Below are 15470 nucleotides of genomic sequence, written 5' to 3'. Positions count from 1 at the left end.
ACAGTCACATATCTGTGTTCTAGGTAGACCAGAATTCCCACGAGAATAGAATCATTCACGAAATTTTCAGTACTTTCTAGTTCCAGGCAGTTCAGAAATATCCCCTGTCATTGTATTGCAAGAATTTCTTTTGTTTTATCCACAAACAAAAGTGGAGAGAAAGCAAAAAATAAAAGGCTAAGTAGATAGACCTTACATCAGAGTAATGCAAACATGATAAACCTGGATGACTGCTGGTTCAATACGGCTGAAGAATGTTATAATAAGAGGTGAGAAATGCATAGACATTTGGCTAATTTTCATCCCATTTTGTTCCTTAAAATTCTGGGTGTATTCTGCAAACAACCACTAGCCAGATGATATAGCTGTGAGATGAGTGGTTAAGTTCTGCAGTGATTTAGTGGGGATAATGGCTGCATTACAAAAGTCAAAGTGCAAGTTGACTTTTACAGCTCCAGGTGGTAGTTAGCTCCTCGGTCAAGAAAGCATCTTGGGATGTTAACATCATTACTAATTATTCTCCATCCTCAATCATACATTTTCAAGGAAGATTACTGAGAAAATAGAGCTGTAGAAAATACAACATCCCCAGGATTCCACAGATTTGCTGGATTCCTATCCATCTGGCTTCTGAGCTGAGCAGGAATTGTGATTGTGTGTGAGAGACATTTGATGATCTCCTCCTAGTGATGGGTCAGGGTAAGGGGCTCAGTTCATGCTGATTCTATCAGATCAGATACCAGTGACTGCAGTGTTTTCTCAGGGACGGTCCTATCCATGGTTTCAACACGCCACATCACTGTAGAATCTCTTCCTAGGTAAATTAAATCTGCAGGGCCAGGTCCCCAGTGCACTTCATAAAGTCCATAAAGTCAATGAAAAGAAACTGGTTTTGACTGGACCCTTAAGGATGGGACGCTAATCAGAAAGGGGAACATGGATAGAAGCAGGCTGATGCTGTGTTTACACCAATTATCGGGGGTGTATATCCATCTGCCAAAACGTGTCACCATTTAGGCTCCCCGGATCCGTAGTAACACTCAGTGTTTCAGCTAGCAGCAATAGCTTGTAATGCCTTTTATCATTTCTCACTGGCCGGGGGTGGTGGCTACTTCTCTTGCACTTGAACCTAATGACAGTCCTCTTTTACATGTCTAGGTGACTGCAATGCACTTTGATTAGGGCTACTATCAATATCCTCACAGAAACTTCAGCAGGAAGCATAGTTGAGCTAGATGTGCTAACAACATGTGCCTTTCCACACATACTTCTGGGTGCCATCTGGATGGAGAGGAGGCATCGCTACCATGAATGCAGTTGTCACGGGCTGATTCTCATCCTGAACTCCATCACAGAAATTATGATTGGCTAGAACATTCATAACACCAGTTCCAAGGCTTTTTACAGCCACCAGCATGGTGTCGTCAAAAAAAGACCCCTGCCTTTGGAATTTATTTTTCATGGTAGTCTGCCAAACTGGTTTGACAGGATTTAGGAAGGCTCATTAAATTGGTTGTTTGACTTAGTTTAGAGTCTGCTTCCTCTAGGTTTTATTTTGTTTGGTTTGTTACATTTTGGTGGTTAATTTGAAATGGGGATTGTCTTAAAAATTAGTTTGTGTCTGTAAAAAATGAGGGCAATAAAGCCTGAGAGGTAAAAATTGAGAAGATGAATTTGTTCATATTTGTAAAGAGCTACTCAAGCATATGCCCAGATTTTCAGAGGAGCTCTGTTCCCACTTTGGCACCTAAACAAGTGGCCAGATTTTCAAAAGTGCTCAGCATCTGCATTTGTGGCCAGATTTTCAGAACTGCTCAGCTCCCATTTTTCTCTGAAAATCTGGCCACAAATGAGCTATAAAAAGAGCTATATAAATACCAAATACAGCAATGGCTGATAAAAAGGCAACATTTGCTGACAGATACTACAGTTTTCCTATTCTAATTATAGTGAAAATCTGTGGGGGAACTTTTGGCAGATGCTACAGTTTTAACTATGATCACTATATTATCATCTTCGTTAACATTTTCTTCACTGTTTGCAGGTGACATTCACAGGAGTTGTGTTTTTAGTTTTTAATGCCACTTTCTGCTGACATATGTAATTTGTGTATGTTTCCCCCCCTCCCCAAATTATTATTTTTGTAATGGTTGCAATGAAACAAAACTAAGAAATAAATTTTGGTTTTTTTCGTGTTCTTGTTGATCATTTCTTATTGTCTCCTATTCTAAGAAATAGAAACAAAGAGGTAAAACAGAACAGATGAGGCTGATGGCTTAAGAGTGGCTGTAATTTCACAGAAGACCGTCATTAAGTCAGAAGCGATACTGTATATTGGATCCTGAAAATGGGAAGAACATCAGTAAACATTTCTGAGAAACGCTATATGTTTCCAGTTTCCAGCGATGGGAAGAGGAGATGAGTTAGCACTTTTTCTAGATTGAAGTTTAGAAAGGTGATCCTGAGACAGACATAAGGGAGTGACCATAATGATGAAGACTAATGAATATGAATGCATGAACTGGGCCTCATTTCTGCTTCATGATCTATGCAGGCACACTACTGCCAAACAACTACAGTGGGGCATCACACAGACTCAGCCCATTTGTATCACAGCACAGGATTGAGTTTTGCCTAAAGATGGTCAAGAACATCAGCTACAGCATGGGTGATAATTCACAGCACAATCAGGGTTTTACTAATACTCTACTCCTTTATTTTACATCCAGTCAGTACTCTGAAAGCTTTGATTCCTGACTTGTAGAAAATACAAAGAGAAATCATCCTAAAATCCCTCTAGGAAGCCAGGTGTGAACAGAGTTCACTTTTTTGATTAGTGTTCCTACATTTTTTGGATAATTCCATAAATCACCCAAGACACTCGTTATAAATACAATCACGTTTATTTCCACTTAAGAACACACTTCGCTGCTGCTAGCAACCCCTCTCAAGGCATAGAACTGTTATTCTAAGATCTTTTTATAGGCTTTGAATTTTTTTCAAAACGTAAAACAAAATAAAAAAAAGTCTATCTTATGGAGCTCTAAAAAAAATGGTTTGTTTGTTTTTTTTCTTTTTAAAACGTGTACTGGCCTCGAATGTAGAGTTATTGGTCACAAATGTTCAGAAAATAAAAAATCTGTAGGGACGCCACCATTTCCAACCGGACTCTTTTCCTGTTGTAAAGTGTTGAGAAGAAGTTGAAAGTACACATTGGAGAAGCTCCTAAGAAAGCATCAGAGAAGCGATGTGCAGAAGAAAAACACCAAGTCTGAAACTCTCATCAGCATAGCACTAGCAGTCAAGTGTCCTACTGGACATTCGTTCTCAGGAATTAGGAACTCAGGATGGCCAGCCTGGCAGTTTTCAATGTACTGTTTTATTTTGTGTTGTGAACTCTAAGAAAGGGCTGAAATGATCTAAGCTGTTCTGAAACTGACAGAAAGCGTAACATGCAAGCTGTTTGTAGGAGCATATGGAAGAGCAGAACAACAGTGGGAAATTATGCAGTGCATTCCGACGACTAAAAATCTATGTTTCAGGCTGGATACAGAAAGACAATGTCCAGAAGAACCATTTTAGCAAAGTCACCAAGACAATCATCTCAGTCGCTTCAATGCAGGCTCACAGGGAGCATTACTAATACATACTTTGTTACCCTGCCTTGCATTAACCACTTATAATAACTGCTTCAATGACTAACCTAGCCAGATAACTTTCTATTTCTTGATTCTGTTCAACTGGACTAGACTCCCACCTCGTTTTTCCATATTGCTAGCATATTTGCCACTGTCTGATGGATCATCTTTCACATATGGAAAAAGAAAAGTGGACTTTATATTGTCACATATAGTACCATGCTTTTCACCTCCATCTTCACTCAAGAGCTCTTTACCCTTTATTGAAAGCCCCCCCTCCAAGTACATTTGAACCTGTTCCAATACTATCAAAATTTACTTTGCAGATCAATATTTCCTGGAGTACAAAACTAGACATTTTCTGAAACCCACATAAATCATACCCACGGATTCCCCAATAGACTACCATGTCAGCAACTTGTTCAGAGAACTCAAGCAAATGTGCAACTCATGACCTTCCTTTAGTGAATCTATGCGGACAGTCTTCTACCAAGTTGCACATTTCTTAAAGTTACCTAGCCCTATTCTTTTCTCTCAGTGAGGCTTCTCTCATCTTTCTAGCAGCTGATTATCTTATTGTTCCTATTATCTTATCTTAAATACTGGGCTTACTTTCTTAGCAACATTCTAGCAAATTTCCTAGCAAGTTCTGGGATATCATTTGGCCAGCCTGGTTCTCCATATTTCTAATATCATTCTTACTGCATCTGCTCTTATTTATCAAGCCACATTAGCATTTCCCTCCAGGAAATTTTACCCGGGCAACAAAAGGTGACCTTCAAGTTCCTTATAATAAGCAACAAGATCAAACTGTTCATTCTGATTCTCCTGCTCATCTGTAGCTATCTTCCCACCTGTATCTTAGCTCTGTTGAGTCTGTGCAAGGGCATTTGTGCTATAAGGAATGAAAGAACTGAATGTTGTTGATTACTGGATTTTCTCTGATTTTACTTGAAGAGCTTTAGGTTTCTTTAAAAATTGTTTCCATTCCTTATTCTTTCTTCCTGATTCCCCCCCCCCCCTTCTCATTTCATATACTGTAGACTTCTAATACCTTGTCTTCTTCACTACCATTTCTTAATTCATCTACTTTGTTAAACCTAAACTGGCACACGCAGCCTTTGTACATGAAATCATTTTTTCTCAGAGTACCCTCTGATAGTTGTCAGTCCTCTGTCCTTTACACTGGGTACTTCATTCAACATTAGTAAACAAGTTTCTTTCTAGATGCAGAATAGACACTGAAAGTTTGTTCACTTGTTTTCAGATGAATGCCAAGTGGAGGGGAAAAAAAACAAGTAAAAATAAAAAAAAAAAGTGTATGAGGTATTTACAAATTCCTAGAGACATTTTGGTAATACTGTAAAATAGCCTAATTATTGCTAATTCCTTTGGTATTCACTGTAATGATAATAATAATCATGATGAACTCATTTAGCATTAATATGGATAGTCATAAGTACTTCTGGGTGAGTTCTACTCTAATTCAGCAATAATTAATTGCATGCATCATCATTCATTTTAAAATGTCACCCAATTTTTTAATTGTACGGAGTTCACCTCAGCTTTTGGGACTCAGTGAACAGAGAATTTGTTTGTAGAGATGCTCCCTCAAGGTCTGCTACAAAGTCTATTGAAGTCAATGAGGAGACTCCAGTGAATTTAAAAGGGCTTGAGATCAGGTCCTTAGTTAGTTGATTAAAAATATTAAAATAAATATGGAAGGTGGTAATTTTAAAAAAGAAAAAGTAAACATACATAACTAAGAACGTTATGGCAAATTTCTGAAAGTTTGCCAAGACTAGACAACTTTGCTTTTATGCGGCCACATTAAATGGTGTCAGAATAGGTTTTTAGGCATTTTCTGTGATCCGAAGGAGTAAAAGTGAAACTCTGAATAAATATAACAGGCCTAATGGATGCTGATTCTTTTGGAGATAAAAATCTTAGAAACACAATACTCTACTGCATATTACAGGAATCATTCTCAGTTCATTTTCAAGCCTGCTCATAAACGTTCCACAACATCCTCTTATCCACTGCCTTTATCAAGAGAGAAAGAATCAGTGCATCTTTATGTAATTCCCTTTGCTTTGTTGAAGCTGACAATTGTTGGAACAGGTTTCAGGCACAGCACCTGCCTAATTCAGAGGGTATTGCTTATCTCCAAGCCAAGCATCACTCTGAACTTCCCCACCACTCAACTTGCTGCAGATTTTCAGTGGGACAATAAACTGTCAGATCAACACACTGGGTTATCCTCGGTTTCATCCTCAACTACAAAACCTCCCAAACGGCAGAGATTTGCACATGTAGGCTGCTTCCAGAATATTTCCTGGCTCTATGCATCTGACCTTCTCCCTTCAACAACTAATCCTCAGCCATAGTTTGCCGTGCAGCTGCCTGACGGGGAGGCATGCTGCAGATCATGCCTATGCCTGCTCCAACTTTTTGCTAGGAAGGGATTCTGATCCTGTTAATCCTCTTCGCCCAAAGAGACGCCCCACCTCCAAGCGTCGCAACCCGCCAACATGCGCGCCATGACGGGATGGTTCCCACCTGCCTGCGGACGGGCACCGAGGGCTCGGGCAACAAATAACTTGAGCACACTCAGAAGTCGACTCAGGGGGACTCAATTGCTGGCTAGAGCGACGGGATTGGCCACTTACCGCTGCGGGGGGGGGGAGAACCTTTCTCTGCCCCCGGCTCTCAGTCTCCCATCCTCCAGGCAGCCCGGTAGCAGCCGCCCCTCAGCCCGCGGGGCGCGAGCCAACCGCGGAGTTCTCGTCCAGCCGTCCGGAGGGAGCCCTCCGGGTCGCCCTGCCTCCTCGGCGCTCAGGGCTGGGGACGCGGTACAGGTACGGGCATCCTCGGCAAGCCTTTTGCCGCCCTCCCTCCCCAGCCCAGCACTTTGCTGCTGGGGCTCCGGCCGGCTCTGCTCGCCCCTGCTCTCGGGGTGGTTATATTGGGAGAGCGGGGAAGCACCTCCTCTGGCTGGTGTTTTGCTGTGCAGCAATTTCTCCTCCAATGTGTTCGCTCTTCCCCCTCGCTCTCCGCCTCTGACTGGCTGGGTCCTCCCGGCGAGCTGAGTGTAGGAGAGCGCGCGTGTGTGTGTGTGTGTGTGTGTGCCTCTCTCTCTCACCCCCCCGCGCCTCCTCACTGCCTCTTGCTGAAGAGGGTCATTTAGCATGTCCCTGGGCGCAAGGCACCCTTTGCCCGGGGAAGGGGTTTTAAAAATATATATCGCACTCTGCAGGGATGGGCTTGGCTTCCTCTCTCCTGAGCGCGCAGCGCTTCCTCCTCCTCCCCTTTGCCTCTGAATTTGAATTGTCATGTAATCGGTTTATTTTGCGGGCGGCTGGCTTCTGCAAAGTGTTGGCTGGACCCACATCTTGTTGCTCCTTCTCTTCCCTGGCAGCCGCAGAACTAACCAGAGCTCCGAACAAACTCATCAGCTGGGGGTGGTTTTCAATCAGAACACTCCCCCCCCCCCCTTATTATTATTTTTAATCGGTTGTGTTTTCACGGTGCTGGCTCCGGTCTCTCTCCTGGTTCCCTGAGCCCCTGGCATGCAAAGTGCAGGGTCCAAGTCCAGTCGAGAAGGTGATCCTCGCAACAGTCCTCTTCCCCTAGCCAAAGAGAGAGCAGGTTTAGCCTTAAGACACCAGACTCTTCCTGAATTTCTAGATCACCGTGGCTGTAATTGGAAAAATAACACAGGCAGTAAATTTATCGGCTGGCAGCTTTAGTGCCATTGTTCTGGCAGTCCTCCCTATCCCTTCCCTCTCTCTGATTCATTCTCTAATTCCCTTGATTCATCTGATTTTAATTGAATACTAGTTAAATAAATTATGGTCCCTCTCTTACCCCATATATTTCTCCATGTGGGTCTCTGTTGTGTCTGTGTTTAACGGCAATGTGCTCCGCTTTAATGCTTTACATTAGCATGTGAAACTGCAGGACTCTCACTCAAGTCCAACTCTCCACCCCCTTTATAAGACACAGGTGACTCAAATCAGTGTATCTCCAGCAGCACGGCACTGTATTCTTCGGGCTCCTTTATGCCGTGCTTGGTGGGCTGACTGGCTCCTAACTGGCCCACACAGTCACATGCAGCAGAGCTGATAGCTCGATGCCTTCCAACGCCGGGACTGGGGTGCTTTATCTTGCAGCCTTTCTGTTAATTAAAATGAGCCTTTCCTACCTTCCTCTGCTTCTTCTCACTCATCCATATATGTAGTGCACACTCCCACTCTGTGCTTTTAATGGCTAGCCTTAGGAAGTAGGCTGATTTTAATCTTTTTTTTTTTTCTCCTGTGGAAGACACAACGTTCTTCTTTAACATTTAATGCTTCCTTGCCCTTCTATACTTTTTATTTCGTTTTCGCCTCTTGCTAGTAATTAGGGTTCCCCCCCCCCCCCCTTCCTTATGTATTAACTGAATGATGGTCGTCTAACTCTGAGCTTTTCCTCTGCTTCAGTGACTCCACTTCAGTGAGGAATACTCTCTCAAGCTGGGGGTTGGTGTACAAAAAAAAAAATTCTACACAACTTTTTATTTATTTTGGGACCTAGGTATTTTCTGTGCAATCGGTAAAGGCACCGTCTGTATTTGTTTTAGATTTGCATAGTAGTTGTCTTAAATCAGAGCTGGTAACGTGGTTTTCTTATGGATTTAATAATTTATATTGACCGGGCTATGAAGATGAGACATCACTGGTGAGTGGCACACATTTTTATACACTTTTGTGGTCTTGTATATTGCATGAAACTTTGGCAGAGGATCTGCAACTCAACATCGCTGTTGAATTAATTCTGTAGAGAAATATCAATGAAGATTTTCTTAGCTAAACTCCCATACATTGACATTTTAAAAATCTTAAATGTGCTCATTCTTCCATAGCTATATTAACTATCCTTGTGAAAAAAAAGTATGAATAAACCTATAATTTAGAGACCTTTTTCTCTGAATTTACTCTCGTACAAACCCAGTATAACATTGTCTCTCATAACTGGGCTGGTTAGCTAGAACTATTTCTATGGACAAGGGATCTTGCAATTTGACAAATCAAAACTTCTTTTCATTGACTCAATTCACAGAACATTATCACCTGGTCATTATTTCCAGTGTTACTAGGTTACAAGCCAACATTTAATCAGGAGCCAGAAATAGTGACTGCATTAATTCTGATCTTATGAATAATGCATGAGACACCATTTCTCAATATTTCCAGTGTCAATGTTAAAACCAGAAATATTTTTACTAATTTTTAACATTGTAGTTATTTACAACAGTGTAGAATTATTTATAAAGATTTGACTTTTAGTGTGTGGTTTTTTTTTTTTTTTTAAAAACCACACTGACATGTATTTAAAAATATACTAAGACTTTTTCAAAAACTGATAATGGAGGGGTTTCCTTACCTGTATCCACCCTTGTGAAGTTTACAGATCAGATCTTTCAGCAGGTGCTTTAAACTACATGTGCTATAATGACTAGAGTGCATTATTTTTGCTTTTAAAGCCCCTTTTTTTACATCGTTTTCCTTCTTGGAATACATAATTCTCCGTTTGCTTTAAACATCTATTTTACTCCCATCTTTTTACACTTATGCTAAAATATACACTAGCAGTATTTCAAGAGCCTTATTTATGGGGACACATTTATACTTCCTTTAGTGGTATAAACAAAATAGATACTCTTCTGGGAATACCAGTTTCTTCTTCTTTGCAGAGTGAAGGAGCACACTTCTTGTAAGACATTCTGTTAAGAAGTTCACATGTTTGTCTGCACTTTCCCAAGGTCAGAACCCTTCTAAGGTTTGTTTATCCTCAACATTTTTACAGTTTTATGTCACATAAATTCAATGCTAAAATTTTTTGTAGCGAATTGGGTCAGTGTCTAGATAGTATTATTATTATTATTATTTATTTTATTATTACAGACCTAACTTCAATTTAGCTGTCAATTTGCTTATCTGATCTAGTTGTTTATCCGTCTTTGTGTAAGTGTCTTAATCTCTTTATCTCAGTGTCCCCAGTGGGCAAGCAGACAGATGCAGCACATCTGCAGAGTCTTATTTGTCTTGCAGAGCTTTCTCTTTCATTCCTTCCCTCCTTCTCTTTTTCAGCTGAATCAAATATGTTCCTGTTCCTCTAATCCAGCCCAACAGAGGACTGGCGTTAGAAATAGCACTATCCCTGGGATTTGTTGCTACCATTTTATGGTAGAATTAGTGTCTTCTGATTATGGTGCTATTCTTCTTTAACTGTTTCCAGAGAGGAACTAAACAAAGAGAGTGAACTTAAAAAAGAGCACCCCACACATGGTCGACAACAAAACTTTCATCAACAAATCTACATATGCAGTCATATACAATGCTCACCATTACGAACTAACCAGTTTTCCCCTCTATTTAGAGCAGGTGGTCTTTGTAGAAATTGCTTTGCAGTGTTCGGCAAATGTCAACTTTTTAACGACTTGGACTATATTTATTCCAAACATAGGAGATAACTAAACTATCTTAGGTACCAGTGTGTGGTAAATGGTAACATTTAAATGGCAACCATGTGCACTGACTTCTCTAGGATATCTGTGTAGGCTTTTCCAGTTCCCCCAATCTATATAACTGTAAACTTTATCAGATAATTTTACAGGGGGAATAAAACGAGGCCAACCTCAGCTTGAAAACAGATAGTTCTTTAAGCTCTCTGCAAATGGCAGAAGATTCAGAAGAGGCAACTTAGCTTTAGCTGCTAGTTACTGAACTGGAGATTGTATATTAAAATAAACAGACTCCCAGCCAGGCTTTAGAAACAGATGCACTTCCCCTCCATTGAGCACTGAAATACACGTATCTAAGCTGCCTCAACCAAGTGAGGGAAAGTTGAGTAAATTCTGTCAGTCAGTTGGGTGCAGGTGCCCATTGCTACCTGGCTTAGGAACAGAGAGGGCTAGACACTCTAAAACTATGCAAAGACCAACTGCAGAGGTGGCCTGCAGTGTGTGGACCAACACTGAGAATTAGGTAGGTTCAGGCTGGCAGTGTCGCACCATTCAGCTGTGAACAGGAGTGGACAGTGTGACTTTGACAATGCAAAAATCAGCACTGCTTGGACAGCACACTGAGAATAACAAATGCTAATTATTTCCTTACGGTCAAACCAACCCCCTTTTCCCCCTGCCTGCCCGCTAAGTGTCAGGCCAGCCCCCCTGCGGAACCACACAAAGCCAGTCAATGGGTTCCTACAAACAGGCCCCAAGACTGACACCAGAGGTGGGACAAGATGTGCATCAAAGGGGTCTCCTTTGGCTTTGCCACAAGCCCTGTGAATGGGCAGCATGTAACCATGTTGCCTCAGGAGCAGACTGGAAATCTGGTTGTAACTTGGAGAGTCTTGCTGAACCTCCTGTCTTCTCCCTGCTCTGGGAGATGTACTCAGCACCAGCCCTGTACCTTGTGCAGCATATGTCTCATGGTGTGCCAGTTCAGCTGTGCTGACTGGCATGCTGTGGAGTGTGAAGCCATAGCATCACCCCTTCCTTTGAGCCGACTCTCCACCTATATGCATGAGAGAGTCGATACAGTAGCCCTGTGGATACTGCTGTCCCCTCGGCAAGTACGGAAGAGTAGGAAGAAGCCAGAGCCCAAGACTTTCAAACATGGGTGCCTCAATTGAGGTATTTCAATACAGGCTAGGGGTCCTGGTTTTCAAAGGTGTTGAGCATCTGCCAATTTGGTTGATTTCAGCAGGTGTGTAGCTCTTCTGAAAAACAGGCCACCTATATTTAAGTGTTAAATATAGATTTAGGGTTTGAAAATGTTGGTCAGAGTACCAACACTCTGGATGGGGCATTAAAATCTATGTTGCAAAATATTGGAAGATGTAATTATGCCATTCAAAGATAAGTGATGTTGCAGCAAAGTCAAGAATTTTCCTGTGTCCTGTTAATGTAACAGCAAATGAGGCATATCAGGGCAGAATTCCCTTGGCCCTCACTGTGCAGTACGGCTGCTTTTCCTGCTGGAATTCAACACAAACTTGTTAACATTTAAGGCTTGTTCTGGGAAGCATCCTTGTAAAAAATGCTCTTAGGAGTGTAATACCGCTGGTGAGTATACTAATTCTGAATCAAGGTTTTTATTAGCACTGAAATAATGAACCTTGAGCTCTACCATGTGATCTCCTCTGATGTAGCTTCTTGAAGGGGAAAAAAAAGCAGCATTTTGTTAACAAGACAAGCAAATTATGCCATCACTCCTGACTGTACATCATGACCTCTAGTTTCAGAAGACTAAAGATATTGGAGGACTTGTGGCACCTTAAGAGACTAACAAATTTATTTGAGCATAAGCTGTAACTCACGAAAGCTGATGCTCAAATAAATTGGTTAGTCTCTAAGGTGCCACAAGTACTCCTTTTCTTTTTGCGGATACAGACTAACCCGGCTGCTACTCTGAAACCTAAAGATATTGGCCCACACAAGGAACACAGCGGAGACTGATTGCAACCCCTAATCCATGCAAGGTGTCAAACTCAAAACAATCAGGCTTTCCATCACAACCACAAAAAAGGGGAGGATTTTGGAGTATGGCTGGATAAACAAGCTAATAAACTGAAGATAAAAGGCTTTAGAGTCTAGGAGGGACATGGGTGATGCCAATAGAAAGCGAACACTTGTTAGTGTGTATAAGTGAATTGGTGAAAGCTTTTTTTTCCCCTTTTTTTTTAATGCAATTTTGGAACAGAAGGAGAATTCTCTAACAATTGACCTCCATGATCTTAATAAAATCCTGATTTTTTTTTTTCCTTTGGGGTCTTTGGGGAGGGTGGGTGGGGGAATCACAATTCTGCTCTATTGAGCCCCTCGGCAATCTCTTTTTTTACTGTGACAGAAATCAGAATTCAATTCAAAGTGCCTGAACTGAATTGGATGTAGCGCCAGCAATTAAAATAGCAAATCAACATTTCAGGGCTTACCTACCAGCCTGTAGGGATTACATTCAGCATTTGATTTTTCCCTTTGACATTTCACCCTTTCCGTCCTATATTACTAGGAATGGTGAACTTGCAACTGCTTAAATGGCAACAACGAACTGGAATGAAGAATCCTCTTCAGAGCAGGCAAGTTGCATGGGCAGTCAGGCTGCTTAATTCATTAGAGTTACCATGCTAGGCAAAATGAAACCAATCCATATGATAAAGCAAACCAGATTCTAGGTATTTAAAGAGGTCATTGATCTAATATAATACTAAATATTATTGACAGAGGGTTGACAATAGCAAGTACAAATGAAGGTACACTATTAAATTGTTTTGTTATGTAGTAAAATACTGTTATCTAGTAGTTGATGTAAAGCTCTTTTACTTTAAGAAAAATAAATATTAAAAGCCTAAAGGTAAAACATGTACTTAAACTAAGGTCAGAACGTTTAATTAAAATATTTATTTAATTATTTTAGGGTTACCCAAAGAACATTAATTCTTTCACTTACTCCACAGCTGGTCTACCAAAGCTGAAATAAAACTTGTCTAAAATTAAAATGGAATATATACTGAATTCATTCACTTAACAGCTGCACCAGTAACCGATACCAATGAACATAACCTACTTTGTTAGTGTCTTGATAACATCTGCAACAATCAAAACTATTGGGATTTAAAGCAAAAGATGTCTGACTCTAGTGCTGTGATCACAGCTACCACAATATGCTTACACGTGCTCCTAAAGTGAATTGATCTATTTCAAGGGAACTCCAGGGGTTGCCTGCTGCAAGATAATTTATTAACACCAATGAATCTGCCACAAAGTCAGGAACGGAAATGCTTACTATAATCATGACTAAAAATTCTGATCATTCAACTTCCTAGTTGGGGTGTGTGTGTGTCGGGGGGGGGGAGCATATTCATGGTTTTTAAAGATGTTAACTATTTGATGAGGGCACTTCATCTAGGAGTACCAAAATTTCTAATCCCCACCGAGGTTTTCCCCTCCTCTATGCCAAGGTAAATATCTGTAGACCTGAGCCAGCATCTTCATCCCTTCCCACTGTGAGCTTTGTGCAGCAGAACATGTGAGGTTACTCATTTTGGAACCTCTAGATATGAACCCATGCATGTGTTTTTTAGAATGAGTCAGAAGAGTCCAAAACGAAAAGAATCCTTTTGTCTCCATTCTCAAGTTTCCCACAATACAAAATGGCAGAAATGTCCCAGGTACTTCTCTCCGGAGATTGTACGATCAAATATGAATCTTAGCCCTGATTCACACTCATGTCCAGGTCCTGTAGTTCAGCCAAAATTTAATCTAGATCCGAACGTTGCCTCCTTAGCCCATTTTGAATTGACGTTTTTAGTGGTTTGAGTAAATCACAGCAGTCAACGTTTTCCCCCCCTTAGTGGCACAATATAATTATTTTAATATTAGAGGGGTCCAAAACAGAAAACAAACATGTATATGATCATGTAACTAGAGACTGTATCATAGTGCACAGGACAGCCAAACTGAGATTGCACAGACAACCTTAAATCTGGCATTTCTGGTGTTTTGAGTGCTTGGCTTTGTAGCTTCTTTTGACATGGTTTTGTGTGTAATTTCCGAGGATTGAAAAACAGCAAACTTAATGCAATATGGTTTTTTGTCTTATTTTGTTTCCTTATGTGGCATCATACTCCTATGGTTGGGACCTTTAGGTCTATAGTACAAATGTCTGCCACTTGAGCTAATGGAGTAACAGAGTAGAGTAGGTATCAGTGACTTGGACATGGGCAGACATGCCTAGTGGTCAGAGCAGGAGTCAATAGCCTGGAATCAGAGCCCAGGCTCAGAAACAGAGCCAGGTTACCTGGAGTGAGGCAAAGCAGGAGTAGAGCTGGAAACAAGCAGGTACTATCACAGCCATGGGCAAATACTTTGAGAAGTTACTGAACTGCTGCTGCTGAGTTAAAAGCGAGTCTGCTGACCCTTCCAACCAATCTGGGGGTGTAGCAATCAGGCATTCTACTACAGGCCAGCTGCACTCATTAGGGAGCTCTGCAAGCCCTGATTCCCTACAGTAGGTTGTCATTCTCCATGCGGACCAATACCAGATGCTTTTTGCCGGGGGGTTTCCACAGATATTTGCTGACAGCAAAGGAATTGTGAGACTGAGGAACCTTGGATTCCATTTCAAGTTCTGGAAGGGAGTGTACTCTAATGGTTATAGATCTTTTGACCCTGTTCCTACAAATTTGACCCCCTTCTGCTTTCTTCCCTCCAACCTGTCCTTGTTCCAGTCCAAGTCCTGTCTCTTTTCCCAACTCCTGCCAGTTACTTGTCCTAGTCCCAGTCTTTGTCCAGTGTCATAAATATAAATGGAAGGGTAAACACCTTTAAATCCCTCCTGGGCAGAGGAAAAACCATTTCACCTGTAAAGGGTTAAGAACCTAAGACAACCTTGCTGGCACCTGACCAAAATGACCAATGAGGAGACAAGATACTTTCAAAGCTGGAGGGCGGGGGGGGAACAAAGGGTTCTCTCTGTCTGTGCATTGTTTTTTTTTTTGCCGGGACCAGAGCAGGAATGCAGGTCAGAACTCCTGTAAAAAGTCAGTGAGCAATCTAGTTAGATTTGCTCTAGATTCTGTTTTGTTTAAATGGCTGATAAAATAAGTTGTGCTGAAGGGAATGTATATTCCTGTTTTTGTGTCTTTTTGTAACTTAAGGTTTAGCCTAGAGGGATTCTCTATGTTTTGAATCTGATTACCCTGTAAGGTATTTACCATCCTGATTTTACAGAGGTGATTCTTTTACTTTAATTAAAATTCTTCTTTTAAGAACCTGATTGCTTT

At 41.2% G+C, this 15470-nt stretch overlaps 1 protein-coding gene across 1 annotated transcript in view; it reads right to left on the bottom strand.

Annotated features, from left to right (window-relative positions):
* Nucleotides 1–7633, bottom strand: part of CNTN5 (contactin 5) — a 970129-nt gene extending 962496 nt beyond the window's left edge. The window contains exons 1-2 of the mRNA XM_043529333.1: nt 7506–7633; nt 6308–7335 (exon numbers count right to left, since the gene is read on the bottom strand). The gene's annotated coding sequence lies outside the window, so the exon portion shown is untranslated. The remainder of the gene's footprint in view (nt 1–6307; nt 7336–7505) is intronic.
* Between the last annotated feature and the right edge of the window lie 7837 nt (nt 7634–15470).

The sequence above is a fragment of the Chelonia mydas genome, chromosome 1 (genome assembly GCF_015237465.2).
Source record: "Chelonia mydas isolate rCheMyd1 chromosome 1, rCheMyd1.pri.v2, whole genome shotgun sequence".
NCBI lineage: Eukaryota > Metazoa > Chordata > Testudines > Cheloniidae > Chelonia > Chelonia mydas.
Note: the sequence above shows the minus strand (reverse complement) of the source record. Positions and strands in the feature narration are given on the sequence as shown.